This window comes from Molossus molossus, unplaced genomic scaffold, assembly GCF_014108415.1.
Source record: "Molossus molossus isolate mMolMol1 unplaced genomic scaffold, mMolMol1.p scaffold_m16_p_1, whole genome shotgun sequence".
NCBI classification, from domain to species: Eukaryota; Metazoa; Chordata; class Mammalia; order Chiroptera; family Molossidae; genus Molossus; species Molossus molossus.
Window position 1 is genome coordinate 235627873 of NW_023425344.1, and position 21792 is coordinate 235649664.

Below are 21792 nucleotides of genomic sequence, written 5' to 3' on the forward strand. Positions count from 1 at the left end.
ATTACTATGCTCATCATTCCCGCTACTCTCCTCCTTATTCTGCTCTAGCCACTAAAACTACTTGACTCCTGCATACGCCATTCTTCAGGCATTCATACATGCTCTCAATTCGATTCTCAACCTCAGCACTACTGACATTTTGGACCAGATAATATTTTGTTGTTAGGGTTTTTCTTTACATTGTAGGAGGTATAGCAGCATCCTTAATGCCCAACCACTAGATGCTAGTAGCCACCCTGCATAGCTGTGACAAGCAAAAATGTTTGCAGATACTACCAGATAGATGCCCCTTAAGAAGTTGATAGTGATGAAACAATTCTCCCCTGAGAAATACACATTTAGTATCTTTGCATTGTGTATTCTTGGTCTAGAAGATTCTATTCCAATTTCTACTATGGACTGACTCCTACATGTTTTTAGAAATTACCTCCATTGGTGTAGCCACTATAAAAAACAATATGGAGGTTTATTAGAAAATTCAAAATAGAACTACTATATGATCCAGAAATTTCACTTATAGTTATATAAGCAAAGGCAATAAAAACAGGATATCAAACAGATAATTGCACTTTCATGTTCATTGCAGTGTTATTAACAATAGTCAAGCCCTGGCCAGTTTGGCTCAGCGGTTAGAGCGTCGGCCTGCGGTCTGGAGAGACCCGGGTTCGGTTCCCGCTAAGGGCACGTACTTCGGTTGCAGTTTGTCCCCGGCCCTGGTTGGTCGTGCGGGTGGCAGCCACTCGATGTGTCCCTTCACATCGATGTTTCTCTCTCTCTCTCCCTTCCTCTCATTCCCTCCCACTCTACCTGTACAAAAAAATGGAAAAATATCCTCAGGTGAGGATAAAAAAAAAATAATAATAAATAAATAAATAAATAAAAACAATAGTCAAGATATGGAAACAACTTAAGTACCTGTCAACAGATAAATGAATAAAAAACGATGTGGTATATACATACAAAAGAAAATTATTCAACTATGAGAAAGAATAAAATCCTTTCATTTGCAACAACATGGATAAAACGTGAGAGCATTATGCTAAGTGAAGTAAGTCAGACAAAGACATATTGTGTGATATCACTTATATGGTGAATCGAGAAACAAACAAAAAAAACGCACAAAAATAAAAAATAAAAAATAAAATAAAGGGAAAGGTCAAATTCTTAGAAACAGAGAGTAGAAAATTGATTGCCAGGGACTGGAGAAAGAGGAAAGCAGGAAAATTTGGTAAAATGTACAAACTCTCAGCTATAAGGTACATAAGGTGTGAGGAGCCCATGTAAAACGGTGAGTACATAACACTGTATTATGTAATTGAAAGGAGAAGGAGAAGTTGCTTTCTTTGGAAAACTCCTTTATTACCTCCAGATGAAATAAGATGAATCCTTTGGTTCCTGTCTCCATCTGAGCCTCAGGCACAATGCTCAGAAGGATTGCTTTATTTCCAGTTTTGCACATTAGTTATGTAACTATGGGTATTTTACTCAATTGATCTATGCATTTTTTCTCATAGATACAATAGGAGTGCTAATATTAAATAATTCACAGTGTCTACAACATACTCAGTACTTAATATATGTCAATTGATATCATTACCAATTCTAGTTCATTAGATGTTATTTATAATATGAATTTGTAATTCAAAGTCAGTATTATATTGTAGAGGCAAATCTAAATAACTGAAATATTCACTATTTTATATTTTTATAGCAACAAGCTCACCTTGAAGGAGAAAAATTTTTTCTTTATTAAAAGAAGATTTAGAGTAGCTTGGATATATATATAGTCAATTAGACACACTGCTGTAAAACTTGGCACATAAGAATAAAACACCCTATTGGAACACGGATTTCATTTCTCCATGTATCAATCAATATTATGAGAAGGTTTCAGTATGGGCTTCTTGAAAGCAAAATATTTACAAAAGGCAGCAAAAAAGAAAACAATGTTAGAACAAACATTACAAATATCCATAAATCCCATGCTGTGTTAACACAGTAGGCGGATTAGTAAAAATACATGCATAGAGTAACAAAACTGTCCAAGCATTCACACAGATAAATTCCCCCAAAACTATGAGGAACTTGTAGTATATATTGTTCTTTAAATGAAATTTAAAGACACAGATAACTTTTCTATTTATTTATTTAATTTATTTAATTAAATTCTCACCCAAGGATATTTTTTTGTTGATTTTTAGGTAGAGTGGGAGGAAGGGAGAGAAAGAGAAATGCCAATGGGAGAGAGGTTCATCAATTGGTTGCCTCCAGCACAACACCAATGGGGGCCAGGGATCAAACCTGCAACCCAGGTATGTGACTTTACTGGGAATGGAACCTATGACTCTTCAGTTTACAGGCTGATGATCTAATCTGCTTAACCAAACTGACCAGAGTCAGATAACTTTTCTTTATAGAGCACTAAAGAGAATGACTCTTGGGAATAAGTATTCTGCAATTTATTTAAAAATGTACCCCAAAATGGATTGGTCATGGAAGGAGGGATGGACAGAGGAGAGACGGTGCAGCAGGCAGAGAAATGTGAAGCTGTGGATGTTAGCTTACCTGACAGTGGGGTCCTGGCAGATAGTATTCACTGTGGGTCCAGAGTAGGACTAGTATTATCACCAAGGATCTTTAAAAGATGGAAGAATGAGTGTGGCCAGTGTGGTTCAGTGGATTGAGTGCATGTCCCTAGTAAGGTTTGTGCAGGAGGCAGCAAATCACATAGACGTTTCTATCTCTCCCTTCCTCTCTCTAAAAAAATCAATAAAAATGTTTTTTTAAAAAAGATGTAAGAATGAGATAGAAGAGAGAAGGAGATGTGACAGGGAGCAGGGAGCAGTCAGAAAAAGGTGCTATCTTTTTGGACTAGATGAGGAGGAAGGGATCACAAGCCAAAGAATGCAGGTGGCCTCTGGAAGCTGGAAAGACAAGGGAACAGATTTTTCCATTGAGCCTTAAGGAAGGCAACCGGTCGGTGAGAACACACTCTTGCTGACACCTTGATTTTAGCTCAGTGAGACCCACTCTTGTCTTCTTACATCCATTGTGTGCAATAATAAATTCGTGTTTATTTAAACTACCAATTTGTGGTCATTTATTATGACATTCATAGGAAACTAATAGATTTATGTGACAAAGCAAATATAGTCAAATGTTAATTGTGTGATAGATAGATCATGGGTATGTAGGCACACACTGGACACTTCTTCCAATTTAGCTGTATGTTGGAACAGTTTTATTGAAAGTGTATGGAAAATAAATAAATATGGGATTTTACCACAAGCAAAGAGATAGCACATCATGCAAAAACGCTATGGAGAATTGGGTTGATCAATGAAAATTAATAAAAATTTATTTTACCAATAAATTTCTATATAGATCACTTATTCAGAGTTTAACATTTCCTTCTCAAGTTCATTTCCCCAAGAAGACAAAGAAAAACTGACATTTACATTTCAGATTGGTAGCACCCAATAAATGCTAATAGGATATAATTCAATATAATATTTCAACTCGAATTAAATTGCATATCTGATCACAGTTCAGATAAGCTAACCTGTAATTATGGATAGTAAAGGTATCATCAAATGCATGATGTAGGTGTGCTTCTTTTAGCTTCCAAACAATAAATTAAAATTACGAAAAGCTACTCCCTTATTACTTTCGGCAGGGTTTTAATAGCATTGCTGAAACAGTATGTGGCTAGGAAATCGAGAGTGGGAATGGACATTGGTACTCTTTGTGAATTTTATATAGATTTGGGGATTAAGGACAAAGATCAAAATAGATTTAATGTGTTGTTTCAATTTTAATAGGCATTAACATGTATTCCGTGCCAGTAACCCAGTAGACTTCTTTGTATTCTTGAAATAAAAACCACAGAAACTCTTGGCTTATTTTTTACATGTAAAATTAGAAATGCTGATAAATCTCTATAGCAAACACTTTTGGTGACCTGCCTATATTGCCTTTCATACTACTATAACTCCCAACTACCAAAATCTACAGTTTGGATTCCTAAAGACTTTCTCTGGTACGAGAGCTGGCTCTGCCCAGGGCAGCGCCATCTGGAAGTGCTGGGATTTAGAACCTCCAGGATAAGTCATGAACCAGTGATGGAAGTTGGTGGATGCTATCCTACCCCCAACACTGAGTAGGGTTAACTCTGTAGCATGGTTGATTCTGACTGTCCATTGCGATGTAGCTTCAGTTGTCTGCAGTGGTACTGTCTTGATAATGCTCCCTTCCTGGCTTCATCTCACTCTCTGCCTCATTTTCCCAACCCCCAACTGTGATTCCTTTGCATTACCTGCCAAATAAACTCTTAGAACTTCCGGCTTCAAGATAACTCAAACTACAATAGGCCCCCTTATCCACAGTTCCTCTTTGTGGGTTCAATTACCAATGGTCAAACACAGTCTGAAAATATTCGATGAAAAATTCCAGAAGTAAACAATGTATACGTTTTAAATCGTGCGCCACTCTGAGTAGCGTGATGATGTCATCTCACTCTGTCCTGCCCGGTGTGTAAGTCATCCTTTGTCCAGTTCCAGCATCTGCACACGCACTTCCTGCCCTTGAGTCACTTAGTAACCATCTCAGCTCGATGATCACTTGTGTCTAAGTAACCCCATTTGACTTCATGATGCCACAGTTACATAAAATTTGTTATAGTACATTGTTATAATTGTTCTGGTTTATTATTAGTAATTGTGAATCTCTTACTGTATCTAGTTGATAAATTAAATGTATCATAGGTATGTATGTATAAGAAAAAAAGTACATAATGGTTCAATAATATTTTCAGTTTCAGGCATCTGCTGGGGTGGGGAGTGGGTCTTAGAACATATCTCCTGCAGATAAGGGAAAACTGCTGTAAATAGTTTTCTACCTTCAGAAAGGGAATAGAAATTACAAAGCATATTTAAATAATAAAATCCTAGAAAGCTTTAAAATATACTGGCACAGTCTGTTTGAAAGCTTTTCTGATTGCCTAAGAATGTATTCTCATCAAAACTAAGTATTACACAATACTTACATTGCCATCAAATGACACTGCATTTTAAAATATGTTTTTATTGATATTTTAAAAAGAAAAGAAAGGAGAGATAGAAACGTCCATGTGAGAGAGACACATCAGTTGGCTGCCTCCTGCATGCTCCTGACGGGGGATGGAGCCTGTAACCCAGGCATGTGCCCTGACTGGGAATTGAACCGGGACCTCTCAGTCCATGGGACACCACTCAGTCCACTGAGCTGCACCAGCCAGGCTGAAACTGCATTTTAAGTCACAATTTTCTGTGAGTATTGAAACATCTGTTACCAAGAAAAAAACAAAACAAAAAACCTTTTAACATCCATCTTGATTTGTCCACTTAGACATATGGCTTGAGCTAACAGTATCCGGTTGAGGAGTTAGCTCTGACGACCTATGCATCCGACCTTACTGATTTCAGATAGCAGTGCTGGAAAATTTTTTACCCATCTCAAACCGTAGCTGTGAGCTTTGCTCCTACACATTTTCGCTTAGCACACATAACGAGAGTAAATGGGACCGAGATGCCTGGTCTTCCCGAGACTGATTCTAGCATAGTATTTTTGATACCAAGCAAATGGGAATATGGATGTTTCTATGTTTCAGCCTCATGGTCTGTTTCATATAAGATGGACCATGAGCAATCAGAATAATTGAATTTCATGGCTCTTTTCAGCTTCTGTCATATAGAAAATGAAAGGGAAAAAAAAGAAAGAAAAATCACACTTTCAAGTATACTTATCAAAGAGATTTCAAACGTAGAAAATAAAACCTGAAAAAATATTGAAGTTTAACAATGATTAAGATGAACTCAGAGGTAACCGTTATTCCTGGTGTCAGTTACTAGGTTACGGATGCTGGCCAATGAACAAAAGGTGGCCTTATCCTTTACCAGGTGCTAAGAGGAACTTTGATGCTGTGCTCTGGGAGAAAAAAAGGCCACAGTAGATAACAGAGAGGTCACACTGCTTATTCTTTTTTCCTCTTTTTTTAAAAGATTTTTTTCCTTGAGGATTGATTTTAGAAAGAGAGGATGGGAGAGGGAGAGAGAGACAGAAACATCGATGAGAGAGAACATCAATTGGCCGCCTCCTGCAAGCCCCCCACTGGGGATTTGGCCCACAACCTGGGCATGTGCCCTGACCTGGAATTGAACCAGCAACCTCTTTGTACAGGGGGTTGATGCTCAACCACTGAGCCACACAGGCTAGGGACACAGCTTATTCTTCATACCCCAGGTTTAGTCACAAGGCTTATAAGAGGTCCTTCATTTACCCATCATATTTTTTTAGATATTGCTTTAACTCAGTCTCTGGCTTTTAATTTTTGAGTGTGTGATGGTAACAAGATTTGGAGCCCATAGCAAACATTTATAATGTTCACCTTGTCAGGAGTTTCTCCTTCCTTATTAAGAGGAACCTAGCTTCTCTTTGGGAGATTTCCTTATATCCCCTTTGCTAAATAAACCTGATGGAGTTGGTAATTCAAAAACAAATAAAAGCCATCCCCTCCTTTCCTGGCCAAATCTGTGACTCAAACGAGACAAATGAGATTCTGCTGGAATAAGACAGGAATGTGGAAATTGGAACCAAGTACGGTGAGAGCAACCAAAAATGAAAATAAAAAAATAGGCGATACTATCATGCTGTGTGAGAGCCCTAACCTGATGGTGTTCCTCACCAGTCTTCAGGAGATAAAAGCCCAGACCCTGCGGTCCCTGGCTTTTGTCCCTCGAGAGCCTGGTGTACCTCAGTACTGCAGGTTAATCCATATCTTTTCAGACATCCGTCAGATCATCAAGGCCATTCCTTCATTGGAAAACACTAAATCCCATTTCTTTTCAAGTCATTTATTTTTCTAGTATGCCACTTGATCTTTCCTTAACTTGGTCACGTGTTGTTTTAAAATCATTTTTAAATTTTTATTTATTAGGTAACATCATTCTAATTTTTTTCACGTTTCAGAAGCAAAGACTAGAAGTCATGAGTACTTACACTTTGCTAGGCACCATGATCAGCCATTCTCATTCATTATTTTATTTGTTCATCATAAAACCTAAATTGATGCCCAGCCAGTGTGGCTTAGTGGTTGAGTATCGATCTATACACCAGGAGGTCACCTGTTCGATTCCTGTTCAGGGCACATGCCCAGGTTGTAGGCCAATTCCTAGTGGGGGGCATGTAGGAGGCAGTCAGTCAATGTTCTCTCTCATTGATATTTCTATTTCTCTCTCCCTCTCCCTTCCTCTTTTTCTAAAATCAGTAAAGAAAAATATTTTTAAAAAAACAACACCTATATCAATGTATAACTTGATTTTAATATCACTTCCTTATTTTATTTTTATTCCATTTCTAGGGAAAGAGAATAGACTAACTGTAGAGTATTAACTAGAAACTAAAGTTAAGGGCCCATTGGCACATATTCTATAGATGATATATAAATATATGACACTTATATATACATGTAAATATATGTATTTAGTTATTTCAGTACTTCCTATGTTCTATACATTCCAGGCACTATTTAAAAAAAAAAAGCTATTTGCATAGATTGCTTAAATTAGTATTCTTTACCTTACTCTCTAGATCAACAACCTGAGACCCAAAACTGATACGTAGTTTTTCTAAGGCTGTATAAGTCATATAAGCAGGAAGTGGCAGAGTGAGCATTTGCACCCAGGTTGTGTAAGTACAAAGCCTACCACAAGTTTCTCTAATTCTTACAAAAGGATCTTCTATAGAGGGTTGCATTTTCTAGATATTTATTATCTTTGAATTTGCTCCTGAGACATATATTAATTTGGTTGGGGTGGGAGGGAAATATAGGACTATTTAAGCTTAAGAAAAACAGGAAAGAACTAACTGTTTATAAATTCTCAATGACCTTTAAAGCAGAAACAGCTGTTGGGTTACATTGATCTTGAGTGAATACAGACAGATCTTTCAAGTAGATAGACTTTCGATTCTACATGTATTGTCATCTCACTCTTTGGGGAAAAAAAGGAACTTGTAGAAAGCTGTGGGAAATAATTTATTCCATTTTTAATAAAAATAAATGCCATAATCTAATATAAAGTGACAGTCCTTGATTACAGGAAACTGGTTCCTGAATTTCAATTAATTGTAATAAATAATGCCAAGGGAAGTTAGTTCAGGTCCTCACCCTTAAACAGTACATGAAAGTTAAGTAGTATTTGAATACATTTTAGGAGAATCTACTCATAGACCCCTAGTGTTGATTTAAAATATTTGTATGTACTGTTATATAAACAAATACACACATGGATCTAGTTGTAAATATCTTAGGTTCTTATATAACAAAATATAAAGACAAATATAAACTTTAACTCTAAGCTGAAGTATAAAGCCAATAGATTTCAAATTAATAACATTAATTGAATACAAGGGAAGATTCTATTTTGCAAACGTTACATTGCTGTCCATACATGACTACGTGCTAAATAATGTTGTTAGAGGGACCCTTGATTTGTTTTGTGTTTACTGCCCGGCATTGGGGATAATGCAATTTTCCACCACATTTTTCTATTCAAATTCCTGGAAAAATTTAATACAAATATGCTGTGAAGTCATTTTGCCATTGACTTTTCAGGGTTTTAGCATTTATATAATAAATGTCTGCTTTTAAGATTATTTTATCATTTAAGTTTTTAGCCCTCTGCAATTTCACAGAACCAGTTGGCAACAAGAATATTTTAAATAAAAAGAAGATTCTGTGTTTTCGTCTGGTTTTTTCCAAAGCAGACTCTGAGAGAAAGGTTAATATATGAGTGGTTTATTTGGAAATGTGATTTTAGAGAGCCAGAATAAAGAACCTTGGAGCAGATAGTATAAGAGGGAGAGTTCATCCAAAAATATGTTATTGAATTGGCCGCCTCGAGGGAAGATTGTTTGCTTGATCCAAGGGAGTTCTAAGGAGTCTTCTGGCATGTGTCAGAACCACCCAGCATAGGAGTAAAAACGGAAATCATTTATCTGTTAGTTCACCCTCCAACATATAAGTACTGTGCATGCGTGATTGCCAAACCCTTCGCAGGGCTCACACACTCAGTGTCAGAGGAGCTCTGGGCAGGAAGTCAGAGGACCTGCTGTGCATTGTCAAGCCTCTGTCAGGTAACACTTGTGCCAAGCTGCTCCAAGCCTGTGTGAAACCGCTCACAGCAGTGGTGGCCGGAACATGATACGAGGCCAGGATGATTTGAAGCTGTATTCAAGAGGGTTTCCCATTCACTCAGACACTAAAATCTGAGATAATTTGAAATAGTAGATCTTTGTATAATTAAAATAGTCATCAGACATTTTTAACAGCTGTCACAGAGGACACAGGGACACCCTGTTGAGAAACATTCTTAGCACATGTCATTCATGGAGGTGTCAGACGATCGCTGTATGAATGTAACTGTCGTCCTGGAAATATCTGCACGCCAATTGCTTTACAGATATTTTAGTAATGCGGGCTCTCAGAAAAAAAATAGACTATTTTTTTTTTTCTAAATAGCTGGTTCTTTTCATTCAACATATTTTTTTCAAATCCTTCTTTTGTGTATTCTGCTATATTCTGAGAATTTAAAAAAATGACCAAGCCACAAACACTGGAGGGGCCCATGGGAAGGCAATCACCTACCCTCAAAATCTAATAGGATTCTATTGTTGATACATGTTCAAAGTGTTTGTGAGTCACATGTGTTTTCTACATAAAAAGACCATATTTCAGGTGTAAAACTGGCATTCAAACATGGATGGGTTAATTTCAAATGCATTATAACAACAACCCAACATTTTCTGAAGGAAAAAAATGACAGAAATTAAGATGGTCAATCCAAGCTGGACATATTTTTGTGGCCCCTGAAGTCGTGAGAGGGTGGAATTATTCTTTTGATCTAATTAGCATGATAAACCCAGGCATATTATATAAGGCTAGGGATTAAAAACCACTCATTTGCTCAGTTAAAGTTTTAAAATTCATTCTTAATCCATATTTTCATATAATGTACATTGAACTGGTTAAAAAAAAGTTTTTATGTTTGCCTTCAACATTTTTTTTCTGATATTTGTATTCAGACAAATATATGTCATTCATTGTAGTATTAAATACGTCAACAAGTTTACTTCTCTACCAAAAGAGATTTTTTTATTGTAGGCATGTTGATTTTGCCCAGAGATACAAATAAATGCATGGACACACACACATACCTCCAAGCATGTGTGTGTGTGTGTGTGTGTGTGTGTATAAAATGGAAGTATTTCCAACAGTAATAAACAGTAATAAACAGTAAAAGTGCCCTTTTCGGTGCCATAATCTTGTACATACAATTTGGGAAAATCAAAAGACTTAATAAAACCATCCTGCCTTCTGGCAATATGAAAAACTAAATCAAAAGCCCAATGAAGCATAAGAATAAATAAATTAATTAATTCTGTTTGTGTTTTCTTTAATATGGTTCTGACAGCCTACTGCCCTCAAACACTGCCATGTGTTCTCACTGTTACTTTACCCAAATGATATGGTGTTACTGCTATGACTTTCCAGCTCCGGTGGCATTTTTCATGCATGGAAAATGATCTTGATCTGCGCAAACTTCTATGGCATTATATCTTAATAATGGAAGAAGGACAACCGTTAGAATTGTACCATCTTTCATGATTTTTGAGGGGGAAATGCTATGCCCATTGAAATGCAGCTTCTAATACTGATGCCAGAGCAGACTAACTGTTTTAAGAATCTGAAGGCGATAATGGCATTTCTTACTCCCTTTTTGAACAATGTGACTTATTGTTATATTAACTTCTTTCTATATATGCTTGAGCTAAAAACCAAAGCAGCACACCTAAATAAACAAACAAAGAAGTCGTCTTTAATATGTCCTGTGTTAGTCTGCTTGGGCTTCCATACAAAATACTGTAGACTGGGTTATTTAAACAACAGAAAATTATGCTTTCACTGTTCTGAGGGCTGGGAAGTTTGAGATCAAGATACTATTTAGTTTGATTCCTAGCTTCTTGATGGCCATCTTCTTTCTGTGTTCTTATAGGTCAGAGATGGGGGGGGGGGAGCTCTGATGTCTCCACTTTTTCTTTTAAGGGACCCAGCCCCATAAGATGAGGATCCAACCCCTGTGACTTCATTTCACTTTTATCACCTTCTCACAGACCCTGTCTCCAGTAGTGATCACATTGGGGGTACGGCGTCAACATATGAATTAGGGGAGGGCACAATTTAGTCCAGTGCACTTCATTAAATCTAAAATTTATTTTCGTATAACTCCACAATGCTTATCTCCTGGGTCACCTGGTTATGGCCATGGCGGTCCCTTTGCTCTTCTCTGGAGACCCTATTCCAGGTGCTCTGTATTCATCGCCTCATTCAGCCCCCAGTGCTTCTCCGTGAAATGCGTGGTCTCTGGTACATTGTGCCAGTGAAGAACTTGAAGCTTCTGGAGATTAACTAACTCTTTCATAGTCTGAATCTTGATATATTAAGTCACTACTCTCTTAGTGCTTTCCCCTCAATATTTCTGCCAACCCCTCACATGTCTAAGATGAGTGGAGCTCTGGGGAGAATGTTTATAACTCTCTTTTGGGGGAAGTGGGTCTGTTATATTACTACATTTTTCATCTTCAAACAGATTATGTCAACCTGACCCTGGTCCATTATAAAGATGTGGATATCTGTTATAAAATATAATGGGTATTTAAAATGAAAGTTTTAAAAATTTCTGCTTTGGATCCCTTTGGTGATAGATAGATAGATAGGAAGAGGGGCTCAGATTTGTCTGAGTCTTCAATGCTATGCCTTAAAATGCATGTTTTATGTCTCATGTTTTAAAACTTTACCTTCAACTTTCTCCCAAAGGGCTTTGGTTCTCCCAGGTAAAAGGTTCTTTACCTGTGATGTGGTAAAGTTGAATCATTTTCAATAACAATATGTGTTGCCCTGGCCGGTTTGGCTCAGCGGTTAGAGTGTCGGCCTGCGGTCCCGAGAGACCTGGGTTCGGTTCCCGCTAAGGGCATGTACCTTGGTTGCAGTTTGTCCCCGGCCCTGGTCGGTCGTGCGGGTGGCAGCCACTCGATGTGTCCCTTTCACATCGATGTTTCTCTCTCTCTCTCTCTTCCTCTCTCTCCCTCCCACTCTACCTGAACAAAAAATGTCCTCTGGTGAGGATAAAAAAACAAACAAACAAACAAAAAAACAATATGTGCCCAGAGCTAGACTACTTTCCTTTGTTTTTGAGAAGGAAGAACATGGCTTGCGGATTATTAGCTCCTTGGTGAGATTTTTTTTTTTTTGCTGGAATTTCTCCAGTGTTATATTGTTCATAAAAAGGAAACTCGCCACATCATTTTCCATCCCTGTAGTCCCTACTTCTACTCCCAAATATACGTTAACAACTCACATGCTACATCCATAGGAGACCGAAAGGTGGAGCCCAGCATTTTTTAGGGAGATCACACAAAAGCTTTCCAGTGTGGCTGAGATTAATCACAAATGATAATTTAAGGTTTGAAATGAGTTATCAAGACATTTAGACCCATTTTGGTATAAAGTGAGATTAAACAGAAATGTAATTACTTTAGTACCAAAAAAAATGAAAAGTAGATGCTAACTACTCATTTGTAGGAGGTCGCCTTTGTCCTCATTTTCCAGAATTCTACACTGTCCAACATCAGGTTTTCTATGTCCTCCCAGATTTCATACTGTGGTATGCTATGGAATTAAAGTATTGAGTTAAAATAAGATTTTCTAAAAAGCTGGATGCTTGAAATTATGTACTTCCTGCTGCGAGAGTTAGACTTGGTTCCCAGTAATACAGTGACCTTTACACACACACAACAAAATAGCAATAACAAAATAAGCAAGTTCTGTTTCTCAAAAGCTATGTTAGTGTGCTCCAACTGCCATAGCAAAACATCATAGACGAAGTGGCTTATGTGTTTTCTCACATTTATGGAGGCTGGGAATCCAAGATCAAGATGCCAGCAGGGCTGATGTCTGGTGAGTCTTCTTTCATTGCTTTGTAGATGCCACCTTCTTGCTGTGAACTCACGTGACCCCTTTGTGCACTCAGAGAGAGAGCAAGCTCTCTGGTGTGTCTCCTTGTAAGAATACAAACCCTATTGGATTAGGGGCTCCCCTTATGACCTCATTTAATCTTCATCACTTCTTTAGAGGGCTTATCTCCAAATATAGCCACACTGGGATTAGGGCTTCAACATACTGATTGCTGGGGAGGGAGGCACCATCAGTTCATAATACCAGTAAAGGGTAAAATGTTCATCTACTTTACTCTAGCCCCCAGAATGCTCTGTATTAGGCATGTGTCCTCAGATACACTCATGCAGTTAATTCATCTTCCCCCTGGACACTGGATGGTTAAAAGTAATTTTATGACATGTATACATCCTCATGCTAATTTTTCAGACATGTCTACCTCTGTTATCCTAGTCTCTGTGTGGACTCTGAAGGATCCCAAACAGTGTTCTCTGTTTCTGTGACTGTGGTGGTGTGGACAGCTACATTTATCTTTTTCAGAAGGAAGGAAAAATCATCATTTTTTTCCTTAAATATGTGTACAGCACAGATGCTTCCAATGAAGAGGTTTATGTTTACACACGGCCCTATGGCACCAGTCAAATATTTGGTTTGTTCAGAAAACAAGAATGATGGTTGAAACCAGAGCATGGGGAGGAGTTTAGAATAATGATGCGAGGCTTCTTTTCTAAGAACGTATAGTTCGGTTTTCATGCTGGCTTTGTTTCTGATTATTTGGAAACACTGGCTTCGTGCTCCTGATTCTTCTTTTGCTTCTGCACAAGCCGTCTGCCACACAGCAGCTGGAGCGATTGGTTAAAAATGGAACAGAGAGCACCATTCACCTGCTCAGAGGTCTCCTTTGTCTTTCCAGCACTCTGGTCAAAACCCCTATCATGTCCTTTGGATCCCACCATGATCTATCTGGCTTTGCCTGTCCCCCAGTTGCACCCCCTACTCCTCTTACCCTTATTACGTTTGCTGTTACAAAGCTGACTGTTCTGCTTTTTCTTGAATGCGTACACTTCTCTCCGCCTCAGTCTTTTCTGTCTCCCTCGCTGGGATGTAAATGGCTATTTACATCACTTACTATTTATTACATCATTTGCTATTTACACTGTGCCTATAGCAGTCCTTAGTGCCTACAGATATTTAGCTAGCATAGGTTGAATAAATGATGAAATAACACTATTGTTCATAAAAAGTATCAAAAATAACAAAGCTATCTAAATGTGAGTTACTGTCATTATAATGACCCTTTAATTAGAAAACTTTCTAGCTAGTATAGGCAGCTCCCTTGTTAACCTCCTAGTGAAATAATTATATATATTGTAAGGTATGGTTTTAATATGCTTTCTGTTGTTGTAAGGTTCTTTAAGTAAAATATGCATAAGAAAATACACAGAAAGAACCAATTCCGTTAAACGCTGTATTTTGTTCTTTTAAACTGAGAAAATAATAGCTCCAGAAAGACTGTATTTTATTTAAATGCGCTTCTATACTACTTGCTCCAACGACTCTACTGAAAACTGAAAACCTTCAGATGATATTTGGCGAGGGGGGGTTGCTTTTTCTCTCAGCCCTTGCTGGTGTTTGGGATGCTGCCTTCTTCAGTCCGGAGTCTGGGATATCTGGAGACCAGAAGAAAACCTTAACTCACACACTTGTTAGCTTCCTGCCATTCCGCATGCTGACCAGTTATATTTCTAACTGAAAAGCATTTTGTCTTTCTGAATGATGTTAATCTAGGTGGCATTTAGTACAAGGTTTAAGTTGTCTAAGGAACTGGACTTCTGGGAAGCTCTGTCCTTGAGAAATGACCTCAAAGGATCTTGCTTGGATTTCCCCCAGAAAGGGCCACCTTGCCATTTTTTTAGCTTCTCATCCCATATTTCTTTTAACGCACGTAGTTTTGGTCTCAGGCTAATTTGAAAGTTATGATGCTAATTTATCAAGCCCTCTCCTTACAGTTGAGTAAATGATTATGCTATCCATGGCAGGAGTGTCTCTGTGTTTCATTTCACAATGTGTGGGCTGGAAGTCAAGTGTTTTTAAATCCTCATGAAGTATGTCATTATGGATTTGCAAGTCATGGGCTGTGTGGTTTCTCCAATAAACTTGTTTGGGGCCTGTGTTAATGTTAGAACTTGGAACTGAAGTGTATGGCAGAATCCATAGTTTACTGGGACGCTGTCAAATCTGCATACTTTGGACTGAGCTCATCCAGTCCGTTGCTTCCCTGTCACCATAACAGTAGAAACACACATCAATTAGAAAACCCTCTTCATCCATCTACAACTCGACATGTTCAGAGTTACTTCCCATTTTCTGGAGTCTGTTAAAGTTTTCTTCCCTTATTTATTTTTTTATTCACACTCATCACGTTGGTGACTTTGGAGGGTGATTATGTCTAGCTGCTTTGCTTAATTTAACAGTGTCAGCCAAATTCCCAATAAGAAAATCTGTCACGTCTTGATAAATCATCTCCTCCTACCACACTGGGGTTCACAGAGCAGCTGGACAGCGCGTCCACAGCTGCTGCTTCCCACCGCAGTGAGCAAGGCTGAACCAAACGACTCCTATGGGCAGTGTCCTTTGGGTACCTTCAGGAGGAAAATGCCTTCATTATCCTCACCATTAGAGCAATTCCATGTGGAAACTGAGTGAAATCCACAGAAAATACAGCTGGCTTGAAAGCACCAGTAACACTGTTTTTATTAGTAGATTTTTTCTCCCCAGATTATGCACATATTGCAGTGAATTGTTTCCAAATTTGGCAAGCCCTTACAAAAGCCTATTTCATCATAAACTTGTTTTGAAGTGAGTGAAGGATATAATGTCCTCAATGTTAACACCATTTCCTTTTCCCTGTCTTGATACAGGTCAACTTGACCCAGACTAATACAGTGAACATCATCACGGGAAAGCCTTGACTAAGTCTGAGAGCTGCTCATTCTCATTTGCACAGTTTCTCTGGGTTTTCCTTCTTTCTCCGAGTTGTTTGATTAGTGATGAAATTCTTTAAAAATGCAATAAGTTCCCTTGGGTGCTGATGCCATCAAGTCAAATCCAGCAGTAGAATTTGGAAAGTGTGGTTTTCTATGCATTTTTGCATTAATTGATAGCAGCAAAATAGATTACTTTTCAAAAATAAAATACTCATACAATTTTAAAGTTATTGCATTTCTAAGGCCATGCCGATACGCTTCAATGGCACTGAGTAGGGCATGGCCATTTTGCCATGTGTTGGGGTGCAGTTAGACTGATTGGCTACATGGCTACCCCATTAGGCTGCTGAAGGAGCTTAAAATATCAAACTGTGCTGAAAGATGTTTTTGGACAGCTACACTCTTCCCCTTTTAGTTATTAAAAATTGATTCAATAATATTACATCATTTAATATTACATCATCATTATTTTACAGAAACATATTATATAAAATACCTATACTATAGTGCATTATTTAATGTTGTCATAAGTATTTTGCATAAACGTATTATAACATACACCAAATTGTGGTCATATATCTTCATGAACAGAGAAGGGTGTCGTAGGGATAGAATCATGGCTTAATCACTAACTCAAGCAAAACATAAGCATTCAGTTGCTTAAAAGATTTTATTTTAACTTACTTTAAAAATAACTCATTATACTCCCTGGCCAGTTTGGCTCAGCAGTTCGAGGGTCGGCCTGCGGACCAGAGACTCCCGGGTTCAGTTCCCGCTGAGGGCACGTACCTCAGTTGCAGTTTGTCCCCGGCCCCAGTTGGGGTCGTGTGTATGGCAACCCCTCCATGTATCTCTCCCTCGCTGATGTTTCTGTCTCTCTTCCCCCCTCTCTCCCTCCCACTCTGTCTGAAGATAAACGCAAAATTGTCCTTAAGTGAGGATAAAAAAAAAAAAAAAAAAACTAAAAAGAAACTCATTATAGAATTTCTCAAAGTCCTTACAGAAATTCTCACATTATACAACAACATCTGGAACACCAAAAATTGTCCTAAGAAAATAGAAAGTTTATATATAGACTTTGTGGTCAAGCAGTTTAGGGTCTAATCCAAAGTGATGTACCTGGTACTCTCTGGAGGGCTTTAGGCAAGTTCTTGGTTTGGGGATAGTCATGAGATTTCGGTAAGATAGTGTATAAATGCCTAGCACTGTCCCTGACAAAAACTAGGTCCTCAAAATGGGTATTTTCCCTGTCTTCATTCTAAGTTTAGGCCAAAATAAGCAGAACTAACCCTCAAATATATTCTCTGAGATCTGTCAAGTGTGTCATTTGCCAGAGGTATAAGAGAATAACAGCAAGAACCATCATCCACATAGAAAGGGACAGCTTCTCCATTTGCTCTGGATCATTGTAATAGAGGCAGAGCCCTTTGAGAATGAACATGTCAGGCAGGGGGCCTCCTGGCATCACAGGTTGTGCAGAAACATACAAATAAAAATAAGAATCTCCAAAGTGTGAATCTGTCCCAGAATCACTCAAGTACCTTTGAACCTCAGTGAAATGTTTCCATTTTGCGACAAAGTTATTTTAAAAAGTTATGTATATATGTATTATATATATATATACACACACACACACACACACACACATTTGGTAAGGGATAGGTCAGTGAGTTTGTTTTTTAGTGGGGAATAAAACGACAACATCACCTGAGTTAAAGAATATTCTAACCTCAGGACTAAAAGAATGACATTTTTTTATGTGGGTGTAGATGGTTCCTTGGTGGTCCCCAATTTGGGGAAAAAGAATATTTGTGTAAGCCAAGATAGTCTGAAACAGATTATAAGGAAATCCATCAGAAAAATAAATGCAGAGTGTCCAGTATGACGTAAGAATGCCCATTAGTAGAACTGCCCTGGAAATATGGTGAGAGAATTTTCTGTGTAATTTTACACAGTTGTGTTTTTGTCTAGCTTGATCAATGCTAGACTTGTATCTCAAGTCTCCGTTTCTGCCTTCTCAGTGAGTCATTGACCATATGGCTCCAGTTCCCAGGCTGGCTGCTGAGGAGGAAGGAAAAAAGAAAAGTCTTGATAAATATGTGGACCATTCTGAGTACGAGATTGACAGAGCTGATACCTCTAGCACAGTCTCAAGAGACCCGGCACATGGCATCTCCTTCACAAAGGCCAAGTGTCTCCTCTCCTACTGGTTCTCCTGTGGGGTCCTTCAGAGCCAAATTCAAATTGCTTGCTATTTTGTTTCCATCACAAGAATGGTGCTGCTATGATTTGTTATGTTGGGAAAAGTCGTTTCTGTGTCTAGGGAATCTATGCCTTTATGCACAACTCTGTCCAATAATTTTCCTGAAGCTTAAACATTTTTTGTAAATATTTTTGTGATTCCTTTCCTGGTGATTTTGCAAGACAAGTTGTATATATTGCATTACTTACTCCCTCTACCAGGAATGTTGACTTGCTTCATTACCACATCATCACAATGATTACATTTTATATCTAAATGTTGGAAGGAGCATTAAAATGCTTCCTGCTTTTAAATAATGAGTAAAGTATAGTACTGGTGTTATAAACTACTGCATTTCTACACAAAGTCTTTTTTTTTTTAAACTTTGTTTTTTTCTTTACTAATTTATACAGAGAGAAAGGGAGAGGGAGAGAGAGATAGAAACACCGATGAGAGAGAATATCGATTGGCTGCCTTCTGCATGCCCCCCACTGGGATTTGGCCCACAACCTGGGCATGTGTCCTGACTGAGAATTGAACTGGCGACCTCTTGGTGCATGGATCAATGCTCAACCTCTGAGCCACACTGGCCAGGCCTGTTTTATATAATTCTCAAGCCTCTACTGCTGTTGTAATGTAGTGAATTTAAGTAAAAAAATCTGTATAATAATTATATTTAGCTTGCTTATTTTATTTGATTACAGCTTAAAAAACTGACCAAATAGGAGAACAATCTTTGTTCAGAAAAACTCTTCTTTGAACTGTCAGATGAAGGAAAAAACAAACAAACAATGTTTATATACAGTTTCCTGATCTTTGAAACGGCCAAGGAAGACCAGTCCTATTTCAAGGACAAATGAAGCTCTTGCTCTCTGAATCCCAGTTTCCCCGCCTTTTCTGCCAGAAAATACTCTGTACAGTGCGATTTTTTGAGTGCACTAGTCGATGTTTTCACCTTGCTTAGCAAAGTCCCCCATGAAAGTAATGTTTTTATCTTTGTATGGGAAAATGGATCCATTTTCTTCAGTGGCCTCTTTGTTTTGAGTCCCAATTAAGCAATTCCTCACTCCTGGGTTATCAAAGAATCCACGCACACTTTCAGCATCGGTTCTGTTTGTGGTTGTTCTTAATTTTACGCATTTCATACAATTAGCATGTATCCTGGTATGTGGTGGGGCATTAGAACACCGTTTTATCATTTTCTATGTCAAAGTGGTTGTTGCAACACCACTTATAAAAAAGGAGAAAAAGCCCTTCCACCTCGCTGCTTGAAATTCCATCCTTCGAATATATTAACTTGTCAAACATTCTTGAATTCATTTCAGTAATTTCTGTTCTGTTCTGGAAGGGAGGTAACATTTTCCTCTGCCCTCCTACAGCCTTTGACTGGGACTGACGTAAAACAGATTAGTAGGAGAAAAGCGTTATATTTTATTTACACGCATGTGGGAACCCTCACAAGAAGAATGAAGACCCATGTAAGTGACTAGGCCTAAGTGATTACGCTCTGGGTTGAACAAAGAGCAGTGATGGTGGAAAGGCAGCTAAGATATAGGGGAGACTAATGGAAGGCATGAGTTGTTTTGACAAGGTCTGTTCGCATGAATTTCCCCCAGTCTTGATTTCCCATCTCTGGGGATAAGAATGTTATCCTGGGACCAGGAAGGCACCATTCACATGGGGATTTTATCTCCTGCTTTGAGGAAGAAAAGGAAAGTCAGAGTGCATGTCCTGCATCTGTTGTGTTACAAGTGCCACTAACTCAACATAATCAATAAGCCAAAGTGATATTTTGGGATGACATATCCTGAATTCCTTCAGTATCATTGGTCTATTCGTAAGCCAATACAATGTCTAGTGAGCCAAGCAGTTCCCCTAGGCCCCACTGCCACCCTCATGAAACTTTTAGTACAAAGAAGTCATAAATTAGAATTTGATGAATGCTAGAATTATATACAAAGGTAATCTACATTGTATTCTATATTCTTGGAATTATGAAGGTGACTATACAAGCTATAAGGCAGAGGTATGAATATGTACTGCCTCAAGAATATCCGAATCCTCCCTGGCCACTTTGGCTCAGTGGTTAGAGCATTGTCCTGCAGACCAGAGAGTCCGGGGTTCGGTTCCTGCTAAGGGCACGTACCTCGTTTGCAATTTGTCCCTGGCCCAGTTGGGTCGTGTGGGTGGCAACCCCTTGATGTGTCTCTCTCACATGGCTATTTCTCTCTCTCTCTTCCCCCCTCCCGCCCCCCTGTTCTATCTAAAGATAAATGCAAAATGTCCTCGGGTAAGGATAAAAAAAAAATCTAATTAGTTTAAGTTATAAAAAGTAAATGCTGAATCCATAAGTGTGTTTTCTCTCACTCAGCTGTCTTCCAAAATTGGGTAACTGGGGAAATACACATAATCTATCTACATTCTATTGTATCCATAGGTAACCATTTAATGTATCACACAATGTGTTTCTTTTAAGGATAAGTTAATGTATTTGTCAGTTGTTAATATTCATATATTTAAAGAACATTGTATGTACTCAATGAATTTTGTGGGATGATTTCTAAAATAACAAGTCTAATTTTTCATGTGTATGGCTTCTGGAATCCGTCTTACTGCTCATTTTTTATTGGTTGATGCAATATTATTATTATTTCCCATTCAACATCCCCCAGCTTTCATTCTGCTTGGTAAAATGCACATGTGCATGTGTGTATACATATACATATATATGTCAGCACATATAACATATATGATATATAAACTGTACTTGTACATGACATTTTTTTCATTATAGTAATTCCATAAAGACAATATGACAACAGAGGGGATCCATATGAGTTAGCGTTCCATTGCTTATTTCTGTTTGTTCTCCCTTTTCTTGCTCAACTCAACTGTAGGTGGTAGAAATCATTGAATTTCAGGTTTATCTTCTTGTCTCCTTCAAATACACACACACACACACACACACACACACACACACACACACACACAGAGCTTACCCTCTCTAGTCAAAATAAAACCTACTACTTTGGGAATATCCAGTTTATCAGGAAAGACGTGCTGTCTCTAGTTTGTGCCTTCTGAGTTCTAATGTTGTTGGAATTTATTGTCATGCCTTTCCATCTAGATTTTTACATGGCACCAGGGTTCAAGTCCTGTGAGCCTGCTGGCTGAAACTGGCACACTGATATATTTAGTTTCATCAGCCCTGTACTATTTAGGATCCCCTCCGCCTAATTTTAAAATGTGAATGAGTCTAGGTGGAGTATAATCTTTCCACTCATTGTCTTATGTCAGGCTTCTCCACATAATGACGACTGCTATGTTCAACAGCTTGCACTTCTGCTGAAGCCTTCTGTCCACATGCCTGGTTTTCACTTATTGTCCTCTAAGACTGTGGCCAGCCAGCACATTCTATCTCCATGCACCAAACGCCCAAACACTCCCAAACACACGTGCGCTGCGTTTTCCTTTGCAGCCCGATGCTGTTCCAGCATTCCTTGTGTTAACTCAGC